This window comes from Trachemys scripta, chromosome 1 (assembly GCF_013100865.1).
Source record: "Trachemys scripta elegans isolate TJP31775 chromosome 1, CAS_Tse_1.0, whole genome shotgun sequence".
NCBI classification, from domain to species: Eukaryota; Metazoa; Chordata; order Testudines; family Emydidae; genus Trachemys; species Trachemys scripta.
The window spans coordinates 306,069,428-306,084,551 of record NC_048298.1 but is presented as its reverse complement, the minus strand read 5'-3'; the positions used below and the strand labels follow the sequence as shown (position 1 = coordinate 306,084,551).

Genomic DNA, 15,124 nt, shown 5'->3' with positions numbered 1-15,124 from the left:
AGTTGGTAATTTCTGTTGAGTAGAGAAGATGGCCTCTGCTTATATATAGCATACCTTTTTTGTCCTAGAAAAATGTGAGCAAAGGGCAAAATATTTTCAGTTTGGGGCACAGTTCATTAGAGGGAGGCAATCTGAAGAAGCTAAAATAGGTATATCCTATTTATAATTCCCGTTGTGGATAAATGCAAGACATCATTTTTCTATATTAACTTAGCTTTCATTTCCACAGTATGTAAAATTCTAAAAGTTTCTACTGCTTCTGTGGCCTAGGCAGAAATGGTAACTCAACATTCAATCTCCACCACAGCGGATTCACCTGTGTAGGAGAATTTAGAGTCTATGGTCTACCTATTAGTTAATTAAATGTTATATAATTTTATGAAGTATCATTTGACACTAATTCAGTATTATAGGTATCTAATTTTAATGTATTCACTATTTAACTGAGTCTAAATTTTAGATATTCTGATGTAATAAAATCTATAATCCTTGCAAATAAATCTGTTTTAATCAGTGCATCATATCTTTATGGATCCTGCATTTTACTGAATTCACTCTCAGTAACTACTGCATATATGAACAATGGAAAGTTGCCTGTATTTAAAGACAGTGTCATGTTAATGATTTACTTTGCTGTAGGAGAACCAATTTAATAAGCACTGAGAGTATTGCTTTGATCATTATATCGACTTTATCCTCAGACAGTAAATCATTCTAAATTATGGTGCACTTTATCTATTGGTTTACAGTAGGTGCAGACAAAAATTGCTTAGGATTTTGATAGAAAATAGCTTCATGTATGATCTTTCCCATTTTACCAGTTTTATTTCTACCAAGGAATGATTTGGATAACAGCAATTCTGCTATAATTGTCTGGTGATATTTTCATGTTTTCTGTGAAATTTGTAAGTAGGCTGTATAAATTTATTCATACAAAGTCCTAACCCAGAAGCAATTTTATTTTAAAGCAAACAAATTGGAAGAAAACTTAAGGCCTTGATTGTGTATAGTCCCAACGCAGGTGTACAAAGAAGTAGCAAGGAGTATGGGTTCCCCACACTTGCATGTGCCTGTTAAAGCTTTCTAAACCATGGGTCCTGGCCAGGGCCGCCGTTCGGTCCCTGGTGAAAAAAGAATTTCGGGGAAGCTGGGCCCGGAATTTTTTCAGGCCCCCCAGCAAAGGCGGACCGGCTAAACGGGGCCGACGAGGGAGGGGAAGCCAGGCCCTGGGCCCCCTTCTGGATCACGGGCCCCAGTAATTTGTACCGGCTTCCCCCCACTCGTCGTCCCTGGTCCACTCTTATGTGGAAGCAAATGTTTTGGGAGAAAACAGAGACATGGCTCTGACCTCCAGGGCTGTATGAGAACAGGGGGTGGAAGAATATGATTAAGTCTCATCATAAATTACTCCGCTCAGTGCAAGAGGGAAGCCCTGGGAGGTGTTGTGCTTCTGAGGCACAATACTTCCTAAGTGCACCTATATGCCATCTCATACGCATGCCTGTGCCATAAAGGCACATGTAGGCTTCAGTTAGGAAGTCTACGTTATATTAAGGAACGATAAATTTTAAACACACACTTATAGCTAATTCAGTTTTATGGCTGAAAGAGCCATTACAAATTTTACAAGGTACACACTAATGAACAATCAGATATCTAAAAACAGAGTACCCTTCAGGGCAAACTGGAGTCCCCTTTTCCCCACAATACTATTATGCCTAGGAACTGAAAAAAACGTGTTATTCCCCACCTGTCTCCTTTTCCCTCCTGCCACTACTATTTAGAGTCAGAAGCAGCCTACCCTGGAATGAGTTACTGCTCCCCAAAACCTGGAAGTCTCTATCTCACCATATATTGGAGCTGTTAAATATGTATGACTGTTTTGGTGAAACTGAGCATCTTTATTCTGGCTGTCAGCTAGCAGAAAAGAGCCTCCAACAATATACTTACACTTCAAAACACATATCTATCCTACATATTTAACAACCAGAAGACAAAACCTCTTCATATTTAAAAAAGTATTTAATTTAAATATTAAACCATGAACTGGACATGAAGAATGTACTTCTTTATAATTTTTAATGGTTCAGGAAGTTACATCAGTTTTAAATCATAAAAGTAGGTTGAGCTCTGAAATTTTAAGCAAAAACAGTTACAAAAACCAGTTGTTTGTGTATATGGTGAAATATAAATCTCACCCTCTGTGGTTTCAGAATGCTGTCCTAGGCAAGATGGATACAACCTTCCTTTAAGGGTGGCGTTTCTGTCTTAACTCCGTGTCCTTACTTCTGTGGGTTTAAATCAGCCTCTTAACACTTAATGCGGTTTTTGTGATTCAGTTTATTTTAGCTAGTCATCTAGAGAAAAGAAGCTAACTATGTGAGCCCACACAACTGGATCTCTAAAGACAAATTTCTGTAAAGAAAAAGCCAATTGAGCTGCCTTTATTCACCCAAATTACTTAGGAGGTATTGTAGCTTCCATTATTTTCAATACTCTACAGCAACATAGCTGCTTTCAAAGGAAGTTCATTTAGGTGTACTGAGTTACATGGCAAGATGTTTAAAAACAAACAAAATCCCTTTACTAGTTTTTAGACATCAAAGCAGGTTTTAAAAATATATATATTTCAGTTTTGCACACCAGTTTTACATAACACAGCTTTAGTCTCGTTTTACCCAGTACCATCATTTTACAGCAAAGACCCATAAATTGGTAAGCAAACTGAAATGACATTTGTTTAATAACAATGTAAGGTGGGTGCAATTTCTTTCCCTGCCTGAAACAGGGAGAACTGGTTTTAATATATCCAAAACTGGTTTTAAAATATCCAAAACTAATGTTATATAAACCTTTTACCTACACTAACCTTTATGTCTGTATCGTGTTTTATTTTAAAAATTATGTCATTGTAGGTCCTTTCATCGTGATGTTATTAAGATTTAAACTTTTGGGTCAGTGCTTTGAATACATTTCAAGCATGTTATGGCTACTGTGCTATTTAACTACATAGGGATTATATGGGAATTATTACAGGAAGTTTGATCTGTAAAAGAGAAGCACCAAGGCATCCGTGCAGAGTGAATTTTAAAGGTTATATGTAATCCTTTTTCTTGGAAAGAGATCTAATTTTTACCACACTTGAATTTGACTTAACAGATTTGCAAAAATCATTATCAAAAAGGATTTAATAAAAATGGAAGTCAAGTTCTATTAGACACAGCTATAGGGTATATTAATTATGAAATGTTTGCACTTAATTACTAAAACTTTTATATTTCAACACCATAGTCAAAACTATATTTTATAAAATATGCTTCACTTTTGATGTGTTTACTGAGCAACAGTAATTTTTTTGTATTCCTTTGTTTTCTCTGGCAATTACAACACACTTTTTGTTTTGTTTTGTTTTGTTTTGTTTTGGTTAAACTACTTTTTCTGAATCAGCACAGGACAATAAAATCAATTTATACTGCTAACTGATGAAATCAGGCAAAACACTATTATGCAATTTGGTTTTCAAGACACTATTATGCTTAGCTAACTATAACCAGAAAAAACAAGCATGCCTGCTGCTTATCAACACAACCTCAAAAACAAGTTATTGAATACCATAGTTCTATTTTCAGGAGATAAACTTATTGTATTTTCTTATAACTGTTGGTCAGCATACTACATACATTGCATTACCATCTTGTAAGGATGATGGGATTATGTAAAAAGAACCTTTGGCCCCAGCTAGAGATTAAGTAGTCATGTCACACCATTTCTATTCTACCGCCTTGAAAACTGTTTCAAAGCCATTCTAAATCCTTGTGAGGGTTTTAAAATACGGCATGCTTTCAAAAGCCATCTGTAAAAGAAAGTTGAAGAAATAAGCCAAATACCTATTTTTAAAAATTCAGTGTTTTTTAATCTGTAGACATACACAAATGGCTGCATAAGTGCCCAACTCCAACTGCAGTTTACAAATCAAGTTCAAGCATTGAAAACAGTTTAAAGAATTTCTGATCTTAAGTCTTGGAGTGAATTCTATTTGATATTTGAAGAGCAGAGAAATACTTGTCCATAACATTTATCTTGATTTGAGTTTCAGAGCTGTTTATATTTAAATCCTTATAAAAGGTTACTTCATATTTAAGAATAAACAAGTATAATGGGAGAATTGATCAGTTTTTCCACTAATTTTGTATTTTTTTTAATAACTAATGCTAGGAAAAAATAAACGGGGTGTTAATAAATAAATAAAAATAGAATATAGACAAAAATCTTAGAACTCATGTGAGATATGAAAGATATGAAAACTTATAAGATATGAAACTTAGGCAGCTCTCTGAAATGCAACAAGAAAGTAACAGCAACACAGAATTTCCAGCTGAGAACATACAGTATGTAATGACTTAACTGAAAATATTTGTAAAAAACTTTGCCAATGCGTTGCAATTTGCTTCATTATTTTCTCCTAATTCCAGCTCCTCCCACTACATAGCAGATAGCTTCTTCTCTCCTGCCTGTGAATTTTAAGACAGCCATTATTACTACTATTTTGTTATCGATTTGTACTGCAGTAGCACCTAAGAGCCCAAGTCATAGCCAGGACCCTGTTTTTTGGACAGCCAAGACAGTACCTCCCTACCACTACCATCACACTTTTGCAAAGGACACAACTTCCACCAGTCCACAGGTTTAAAAATTAGTCCAGTCTTTAATATAAGCCAAGCAAATATATCTAAGGAGAAAATAGGTGAAAACCAAGAAAATATGTTGAACAGCAAAACTGATTGCAAACTGGGATAACCCAGGAAAGACATCAAATCTTTATTGCAGTGGAAGAATGTGTTTATTTCTTGGACCATATTCTGCTCTCACTTAGACTGAGACTTGAGAATAACTCTATGGACTGTCTTTTTGTTGTGTGTTTGTACAGCACGTAGCACAACTGGGTCCAATCCATTACTAGGGTTTCTAGGTGCTATAAAAACAATAAATAAATAATAAAGTCAAAGTAGTTACACCAATTACAACTGGGGTAAGGGAGCAGAGAATCGGGTCCCAGGAATTTTTCCTTTAGGGTAACATATACAGGTTAAAGTGCTGATCTTGTATTACAATCCACTATTGTTGACCCCAGCACATCCGAGTGGTAATGAAATCAGCTGGACTCCACACAATCCATGTGAGCAGATCCCAATTCAAGATCAGGTCCTGCAGAATACTAATGGCAAATAATATGACTAAGGATTTATGAAGTATTGTGCCATTTTACTGCATTTTCCTTCCCTCCATTTGATTCTAATGCTTTGATTCTCTGGATATAGGATAAGATTATAATCTGAATTCATTTTAGATTTCACACACTGCCTAAATTATTCTATGTAAATGCACGGAAGAACCCAATTTAGCTGCATATTTTATAAAAGACCACTAAAAAAGCCAAAGATAGAAATAAATTATAATTGCTTGTTCAGTACAAGTACCAGTAAAGTACCTTTGAAAAAAAACAGTGTGGATTTCAATACTATGTCAACTGAGTCTTTGAACTACAAATCATATCTCAGAGAACAGCAATAAATGCAACAAATGGAGAGGTAGATTTAATTATATCATGAATCTGAAGGGCCCTTTGTACCTAAACAATATATTTTTACAGTGAAGTAGTTGTCATATGAACGATTTAGTAATACTTGTGACAAAGATGTCAAGATCATTAGACAAGGTAAAAAAAAAACACTAAAAAGAATAACCATTATATACCTAAGTTATGGAAGCAAAGGTCAAGTTTTGAGAAACTGAGTTCTCAAGTTTTGAGTTCCACATGTTTTATTCCGTATATTATTTTCAATATTAATTATGTCACAAAGTTGATTACATGTTTATTTTGTTTTATGGTTTGAAGTAAATGTAAAAATGGCATTCTAGCAGATGTAAAAGGATGTACTTCATCTCTAGAGTTACCACAGACCTCCATTCTTAGTCCTATCTTCTTCCCTTCACATAGGTGAACTCATCACTGCCACTGTCATCTTATGCTGATGACTTGTAAATCTACCTATGCACTGCTGACCTGTTTTGCATGATTCAGTCCCACATCTCAAACCACTGCTCTTGATGGTCTTCCTGCCACCTTAAATTTAAGAGGATTAAAACTAAACTCATACTCTTTCCTCATAAATGCTCCATACTCCAACCATTCTTTGCACTACTGACAATACTACTATCCTCATCACCCAGGCCTATGTACAGAGAGACATCTTTGATTCCTCTTCATTAGCGATTCACACATCCAAGCTATGTCCAAAATCTTGTTACTTTATTCCTCCATTATTTCCAAAAATATTATTTTCTTTCTATCCACATAGTTAAAATATATCCAGGGCTTTACCACCTCCTCTATTGCTAGGGTAATCCGCCTCCATCCTCCCCTCTTTGGCCTCCCTATCATCCACATTGCCCCACCTACATTCCTTTTAAATCACAGCCAAGATTATCTTCCATGCCATCTTCTTAACCATGCCATCCTCTCTTCAAATCCTACACCCTGCCCCACCTTTTTCATCACATCAAGGACAAGCTTCTTGTTCTCATGTTCACAACTCTACCCCACTCTACTTATCAGCTTTTGTATCTGATTACACTACCCTTCACTCTTTCAGCTCTGTCAGTGATGCTAGCTTTGACAGCCCACTAGTCTGCTTCTTCCATAACCTGATTCTTCCTGAGTGTGTCGATAATGACGAGCACATTGTGGGCACTAAAAAAAACCAGAACACTAAGATTGCAAAATCAAGTGCTCTAAAGTTACGAAATACCTGAATTAATGTTCCTCGTGCAACCTTATTTCAGATCCCTTACGTGTATGTATTGACTTTTTTTAAAAATGTAATTTCCTTTAAAAAAAAAATCTTACAATTGAAAAAAAAAATGCCATTATGTGGCAACATACTGACTCCACAGCAGAGTTGGGTCTTTCCAACAGCACATCTGAAGAAGTGTTTTTTTTAGCTTATGCCCAAATAAATCTGTTAGTCTTTAAGGTGCCACCGGACTCCTTGTTGTTTTTGTATAACAGCACAGTCTTCTACCACTTGAACAGGTAGCAGTAGTAGGCTCTTTTCTTCTAAGTTTAACTGCCACAAGACAGGGGGTTGCCACTGGGTTTCACAGCTATTTGCTAGAAAGCAAAGGAATGTAGAGACTCAGGATTCCTGGGTTCTATCCCAGGTCCTGTAAGGGAACTAATGGTGACAAATCCTTTTGCCCCATCCCTGCAGCCTCTTCCAAAAAATTTCAACCTGGGAAATTTCAGACCAAGTAGTTAAAATGTAGCAAAGTTATAAGCTACTGAAAACATAGGCTTGTAAAGGAAAGTGTTAAGCAACCTTAACTATAGGCATTGCTACCAGAGTTGCCTATAACAACAAAGGTCATCAGTGACTTCTCAGACCTGCGCTTTTTTTTTTTTTTTTTGTATAATACATACCATTTCCTCATAGATTTTAGCTATCTTGGAGTGCTCAAACTCTATGCTACACAAACTGTTGCCCTAACTGTGAAAACAGTATTACTTTATTTTTGATCACAGGATATCTGTTAGATATTAGCTGCCCTATAGGCTCAAACTAAAGATTTATTATAACTGAAGCAATGTGACAATCTGACAAAACAAAAAAGGGAGAAAAGAAAGCCTTTTTTTTTTTTTTTGGACCAAGTTCTGGCAGAACATGCAAAGTTAAGGATCTAGGTACTAAAGGTGCATACCATTCATATTTCTGTTGTAGTTGATATAAAGCACAGAACATTAAATTACAAGTAAATACAGTAGTAATCCACAGATGTGGGCACCTAATGTTCTGGCAAGCTAATTTATTGCCTCAGCAGAACACGATTTTGTAGGGAAACTCTGCTTTATACTAGAGAGGCACAAATGTTGTAGCAAGTCACTTAAGACTTGGCAAGAGCTCTTCATCCTCCCCGACATACTTTATAAGAGGTCAGTATGATCTCATTCAACAAAGAGGATATTGCATGGATGATGATTTATAAACCCATATAACAAACTGGGGGCTCATTTTTTTTTTTTTTTTTTTTTTTAAGTCTTTTTGGTTTTCTTGGCAGCTCAGTTGGTAGTACAACATGCTACCAATACAAATAGCTGCTTCATACACGACTCCTAGGCATTAAAGTACACAGGGATGGGGGCTTGATAGGGGAGAGATTTTCAGTCTCTAAAGAGATGAGTTCAATTTGTAGCAAACACTGTGGCTTCAGAAGCATTTGCTTGCCCCTTGATGGTTTTGGAATGGTACAGTGCACAATGGTATATGGAGAGCTGTTCAGTGAAAAGGAAGACTGCGATACATCAGGAATGAATAGGTGATTTCAAAATAAAAGCACAGGTAATATAAGGTACACACCTTTTGAGCTCTTAATTTTCATCACAAAATATTGGATGGCAACAATACCCTTGACATTCCCACTATTTTGGACCAGGGTGTGAGAGGCAACAGTGTGTTGCTCAGTTTTGGAAGCGTGAAGTCTCTGGCCCAGAAAGGATGGCAACAAATAAAATAAAATAAATAAAAACAGATTCAATATTCTGCAGCTATACTTGATATGTAATGACTCACCCTTGCCACAAGGTGTCACAAGTTTAATGATATTTAGCCAGAATTTCAAATGTTGAGAGTAAAATTGACAGGGAAAGCTGGGTTATAAGGCAATACTGGTTCTGTTACCAGAGCTGCACCACAGAGACCAAGTATAAAGTTTGATTTATATATTTTAAAAAATCTACAGCAGCTACAAATAGAAAATAAGAAGGGAATGAAACTACTACATTTCAACCAAAGATATATTGTGAAATTTAGTCAAAGAAATCATAACCCTACCAAAAATATTTCAATCTCTCTCACTATTAACTTCCTGCCACTCTTAGAGTTCAGAAAAATAACAATTAAACAAAGGATGAAGATCCACAAAATGCAGATTAAGCATGTCAAACTTTTACTAAATTATTTCTTTTTCCTTTTATAGATGAACAGTAACTGCAATTTCAAAAGTGGCATTTCTTTCCAAAGCTAGCATGTCAGAAAAGAAGATTAACATATTACAGATGTAATATACGAAGTGCTGATAGTCCTACATATAGAATTCTACCACTTTTACTAAGATTTCAGCTAGATTCCAATACATGTCTTTCCTAATGTTCCTAGTCTCTTTTTGTTTTACACTTTGGCAAGATCATGAAACCTGAAAACCACCTAAAATTTTTTTTGGTAGGTGGAAGAGGGAATTGACTCAAATGAGGAATTTATCAAAAATCTGGAGAAAAAAAATAAAGCAGTTACAATACCAATGGGTGAATTCTGATATTTTTAATAAGAGTTCTATCCGGTTTATTATACTAGAACTACAAGGATTTAGAAAATAGGGTCAGTATTGGATTACTAGGGTTGCTAAAGGTTCTGACATATATCAGTTCATATAATGGTGTATCATCTTTATTAGAATTAATATATGATGGGAAAATGTGATCCATTACTTTGAATTATTACAGCCTTTAGAGTTCCCTACAAACATGCCTCCATCTACCAACATCTATATTAAACATTTTTTCTCCGTTTCTTGTTAGATTAGGGTCACGAAGATTATATCTGAAGGTGGAAAGGAAAAGTAATACTTTATATCAATGAAAAGAGATACAACATACTCCAAGATAACAGAGCAAACCAGGATCAAAAGAAAGAAAATTCATTGTTAAACTCTATTGTTTGTAACTCTGATTTTGACAATGATAAATAATTATTGTAGTTAATATTACCTATTTTTCATATTATATGTCACTATGGAATATTTATACTATAATATAGATTTGGATGTGTAATGGGCCTGATTTGAAGTCAATGGAAGTATTTTCATTGGATTAAATCTTTCACATTTATCCATACTGTGTGTGGTTTATTCTCTAAATACAGATGTTCTTAAACTATGTTCCACAGAACACTTGCTTGTGGCCCAGACAGCTGTCTGGTCACAGGGTGCAGGCTGCTTCTTGTTTCTAGTGATTAAATTACACTGAAGGACAGAGAAATACATTAAATACTTTGCTATTATTTCTTTTCCACATAAACAATTGCTATAGTTGCCACCTAGACATCATGTGACTGCAAATGGGAGGGGAAGTGGTCCATGAAAACATGAACATGAGGGGAGCTGTCCATGTGATTCATACTATTATGTCATTCACACTGTGAGAGAGGTATGATAAATTATGTCTTAATACCATAGGTTTTCCAGTGGGCTAAATCCATTTCATTTACAGTATACAAATTCCCTCTTTCCACTTGCCAATTTATAATTGTGTCTTTATTGATAATAAACATGAGGTGAATACAATATTTTAAAAGTAGCACTACTATAACTCTCACATAGGTGAAGTGATAAGTCCCAGCATGAGTTTACAAAGCAGAATAAACAAAAAGGGTGACAATAAACAAAGGGAGCCTATCAGATGTCCTACAAACCTATGGAACATTATAAAAATAAAGGTTGCTCTGCATTGTTAGGGGGACAGTAACCAGAAAGTTAAACATTACTGTTCTAGAAAATGCTTAACTTCTTGAGTTGGGTGGCTGGGGCACAATCTGGAAAACAAAAGTGCTAAGGTAAGCAGCTATTTTGAAATTATGCTTATTTGTGAACTCACTTTCCTTGGAATGTTTTATTATAAGTTAAACCAGTTCTTAGGTGTTTCAGTTCACAGAACTGTAGAAGTTAGTGATGGAAGAGACCTGATAGATTATAATCTATCTGCCTACAAATCCAATCACTGTGCTGTGTATTTTAAATAGCTAAGGCTATTTCTGTTTGAAACAGCAGATGTTAACCTCAGACAACCTTTGCTCACCTGGGCCTGATCTCTGCTGATGACTCAGATCTCACTCTTGTGAAATACAAACTTCTCCAGAGAGAGTGGAGGGTGTTTAGAAGCTTGCAGGATCTGGCCCACAAAAATTACTCTCTGCAGGGGACAAGACTTCTAGGGAAAAAAGGGCTGGGCTCAGTAATCTCAAAAATTTTAAAATTAAACTATTTATCAAAATCAACCAAATTTTGGTCATTTATTCATTGTAAACTTCACTTAAAACTTTGATTTCTTGTGGTGCCAGCAGCTTCTTATATTCAAGTTTACTTTCGTAGAACTGGATTTAAGTGCTGAAAAGACTAAAAATGGATGTTAACTATTTCCATTTTCATTGAATTGCCCACTGTGTACTTTGTCCTGTAAATGTTGATATATGTTGATAACTATTTAGTTGAGAGGTGTTGAGAACAGTATGTGAAGAAATGCCATTGGCTTGGTTTTCCATTGGTGTATTTCTGCTTTCCAATATTCTGAACTCAGCACACTATTCGACAATGGAACTTGGACATACGGCAAGCAATTCAAAGCTGGCATCACGCTGACACAATACCTCTTTAACCTAATGTACTGCATTTTTAATTGACTTAGAATTACAGATGTTATCTAGTGATATGTAAATTTTAAGGTGGTTGCAGGACTTGTGCATTTTTATTTCTTGTCCTGCATATTCTCTGACTTCCTTCTTGTTTGTTGCAGCTCTACTCAATTCTCCTTCTTATTCCAATAGCTACGGAGAACATTTTATAACACAAAAGGTAAAATCATTTATTGGGTATATGTGCTATATAACCCCATTCTCAAGACAAGATAGAAAAAAAAACACCAGAGCAGATCCTCAGCTGGTGTAAATAGGCTTAACTCCACCGAGGTCAATGGAACTATTCTTATTTACACCAGCTGAGAATCTGTCCCACTATTGTTATTACATATAAAGTTACAAACTCGATGGAAATTTTAGGGGTATTGCTCTTCATTAAGCACTGGACTTAATTACAGCACATACAAAATCATTTTCTGTAGATCACCTTTTTACAGAGTTATATATAACCAAGATGAAGGGGGAAATACCTTGTCACTCTAATTTTCTTGAAAAAGTGAACCCAGTAAATTAAGAGGGCTTTTGGTAAACTCCTGCACAGCTGCAGACCTCCGTGTGAAATAAGGAAGATTCTTTATAACCCCATCACTAAATGCTGCATTAATTCTTTTGCAATACTTAATTAATTATTTTGTTTCTTGGGCATTAATGGAAAACTATGGAAACTCGAAATCTTAAAAATTCCAATGGCTGTTAGCCAAGAACTTCGTAGCCTATTAGTTTCTATGCATGAGTTGCAATCTTTTAGCTTTATTGGAAATTTAGTTACCATTAATTTGTTTTCCTTCAGTGCAGTTATAGGCACGTTACTGGTATAAGCTTACTTGTGCCACTAGATTTCTCTTTAGTAACCCACTCAATGAGTTTTGTATAGGAGAGGGGCAAGTAGTCTCCACCCACAGAATCAGATGAAAGCTTGTTACCATGCACTAGTAAATTCCCGTTCCCTTTTGTACCACAACAGGCAAACGTAGCAGTACAAAAGCTCCCTAAGGGTACATCTACACTACAGCGGGGAGTCGATTTAAGATACGCAAATTCAGCTACGTGAATAGCGTAGCTGAATTCGACGTATTACAGCCGACTTACCCCGTTGTGAGGACGGCGGCAAAATCGACTTCTGCCGCTTTTTGTCGGCGGCGCTTACTACCACCTCCGCTGGTGGAGTTAGAGCGCCGATTCGGGGATCGATTGTCGCGTCCCGACGGGACGCGATAAATCGATCCCCGAGAGGTCGATTTCTACCCGCCGATTCAGGCGGGTAGTATAGACCAGGCCTAAGAATAGAATTGCAAGTATCAAAAGCCATGATAAATCCATGTCAGATTAATATGTACAGTAATACACAGTACTTTAAAAATCTGTAAAAATTCAGTGGGAGGGGAGAAGGGGGAGCTCCCTATCTTTCCAATCTCATTTCACCAGGAAGAGCAGAAAAATTATGTCCATTAGCAGAAACTTCTGCCACCAAACCTGACCATGGGAGGGGTTCAAGGTTATAAAGCTTCTCCCCCCACCCGCATCATAATAACCCCAGCAAAAATGTGCGCTGGGACCTCTCACAATGGAGGAAGAATAGAAATACATTACAGAAACCCTTTCGTAAGAGGCACACACCACTGCTGAAAAAAACTCCAAACTGAAAATAAAGCTGTGTAAAAAACATCAAGTCAGTCTACTTTCCACAGTTCCAGTAACCTTTCCTCAAATTTTTTGCAGCTCTGAAGTCAATAGGAATGCAAAAGGTGAATCTGAGAATAAAATATGTCTTATTATCTATTAAAAATTACCAAGTTAGAAAAGGGTTATCTACTTAATTGGGTAAGCCAAACAAGACAATTAGGACAAACTTGGTTCCCCCTCCTGAATTAAGACTACTTAAGTGTACTGTGGTAAGTTGGGCTGCTTTGCAGGGCCCCCCTTCAAGGCCATGCATCATATTGCAGGTACTTTCAGCCTTAGTCTGCAAGATTTGGCTGCCTGCTTGTGACAGGGTAGCCTGTGCCATACACTTGGTGTCAGTCTCTAAACTATCAAGAAACAAAACAGCAATGCAGTATGCAGCTGTCTGAGCCGTTAAAGAAAAAAAACCTTCAAAATTCAAGGGCTTAGTTGCAGCACTTAAAGGAAGGCCCTGGGTCAGTCCTGAGGTGATTTTCCTCTGTCCTAGTCTCACCCAACTTGGCCCCCTGCCCGAGTTCTTGATTGGTCAATATTTTCTACTGGCCCTTCTAGGCTTCTGGAGGACTGTCTTGTTGGTCACCCAGTCTGAGTGGATTTCTCTTGGGTTGGGAGTGTCAGGGTGCTAATGCCTCCAGCAAGGGGCAGAGAAGGCCTGATAGACCCCATCACAGGTACACTTACAAGCACTAAAAGTAGGGCCAAATACATCCATGTAGCAACTTTTTAAAATTTGACATTTAATAAACTGTGTTACAACTACTTGTTGGCCCCTAGCTTTATCCTAAGGGTCTGGAAGTCACTTAGCAGTGAGCTCTGGGATTTTAAGTAGTTTGTGCCCAAGTTGGGGAGAATATGACTGGTGAACCCCCTGAAATTTGATCTTTGGTGCAAAGACTTTATACAAGCATACCGAAGAGGAGTAACAGAAGCCAAGAGATGTTACCTGTCTTCAAACAGACACTGGAAGGGGGCTGTCAGGCAGTGCATTCCTTTCCTATCATTTTTTCTTGGAAAGCAGAAACTCTTTAGTACACTAACTTATTTACCTAGCTCGTTGTTTCTCATGAAAATTATGGCATTTAAAATTTTTAGTGCAGGGTAATCATGTTGATCTGGGAATAATCCAAAAAATATCACTATGTGAAAGATCGACATCAATTTAAAAACATCTTTTAATTTAATTACAAACCTCTTCGTAGCAACAATGCATTAATAGCAATATGATAAACAGCATATGATAAAAAGCAATAGCATCACTTTTCTCATCTCAAATGAGCAGTTTTGGAGTTTTTGAATTAAATAAATCTAAAAGTGATTACATTTGTTTGTCTAAATAAGGTATATTAAATTAACAGCAAGCACTAACTGCTTTAATATGTAATAAATGTTGGACATATAAAGAATACTTAACATCTATGAACCAGTGCAAAAAATGCAATAATTGTTTACACAACCTTTTAATATTAGAGGCCAGGATATTAATGGTATAGTGTGGCTGTAAAGGATTAAAACATATCTGTGCAATACTTCCTTTTGAAAGATAATTGTCTTTAGTTAAATAATAATGAAAGAATACAAAAATCCACACAAATAAGAACAATTTAACAGTTTCCAGTTCACCACCACAGCTCATTCCTGCTCTTACAAGTCAGACAACATTTTACAAAGAAGATAGCTTCCTTTTTAGTCAAAAGGAAAGAATGCTAATAATTAGCCACCCAGGAGGCATTTGTTTCACAATATTTTTGGTACTCCATGGATTCCATTGTGGTCGGATTTGCAAAAACTTACAAGAAGATTTGGAATACAGCCTTTAATTCAAATTTAAACTTAGGGCTACTGCATTCTTGCTCCAAATTAAAAACATGAAGAGACTATTGGCTTGGTATAAGTAACTCTCATTTGTTTGTTAGAAATCA

The 15,124-nt window shown here is 36.3% G+C and overlaps 1 protein-coding gene across 2 annotated transcripts in view; it reads right to left on the bottom strand.

Moving 5' to 3' along the window:
* The window catches only part of MICU2 (mitochondrial calcium uptake 2), a 247,104-nt gene that overhangs the window by 168,366 nt on the left and 63,614 nt on the right, over positions 1-15,124 (bottom strand). The window lies entirely within an intron of this gene.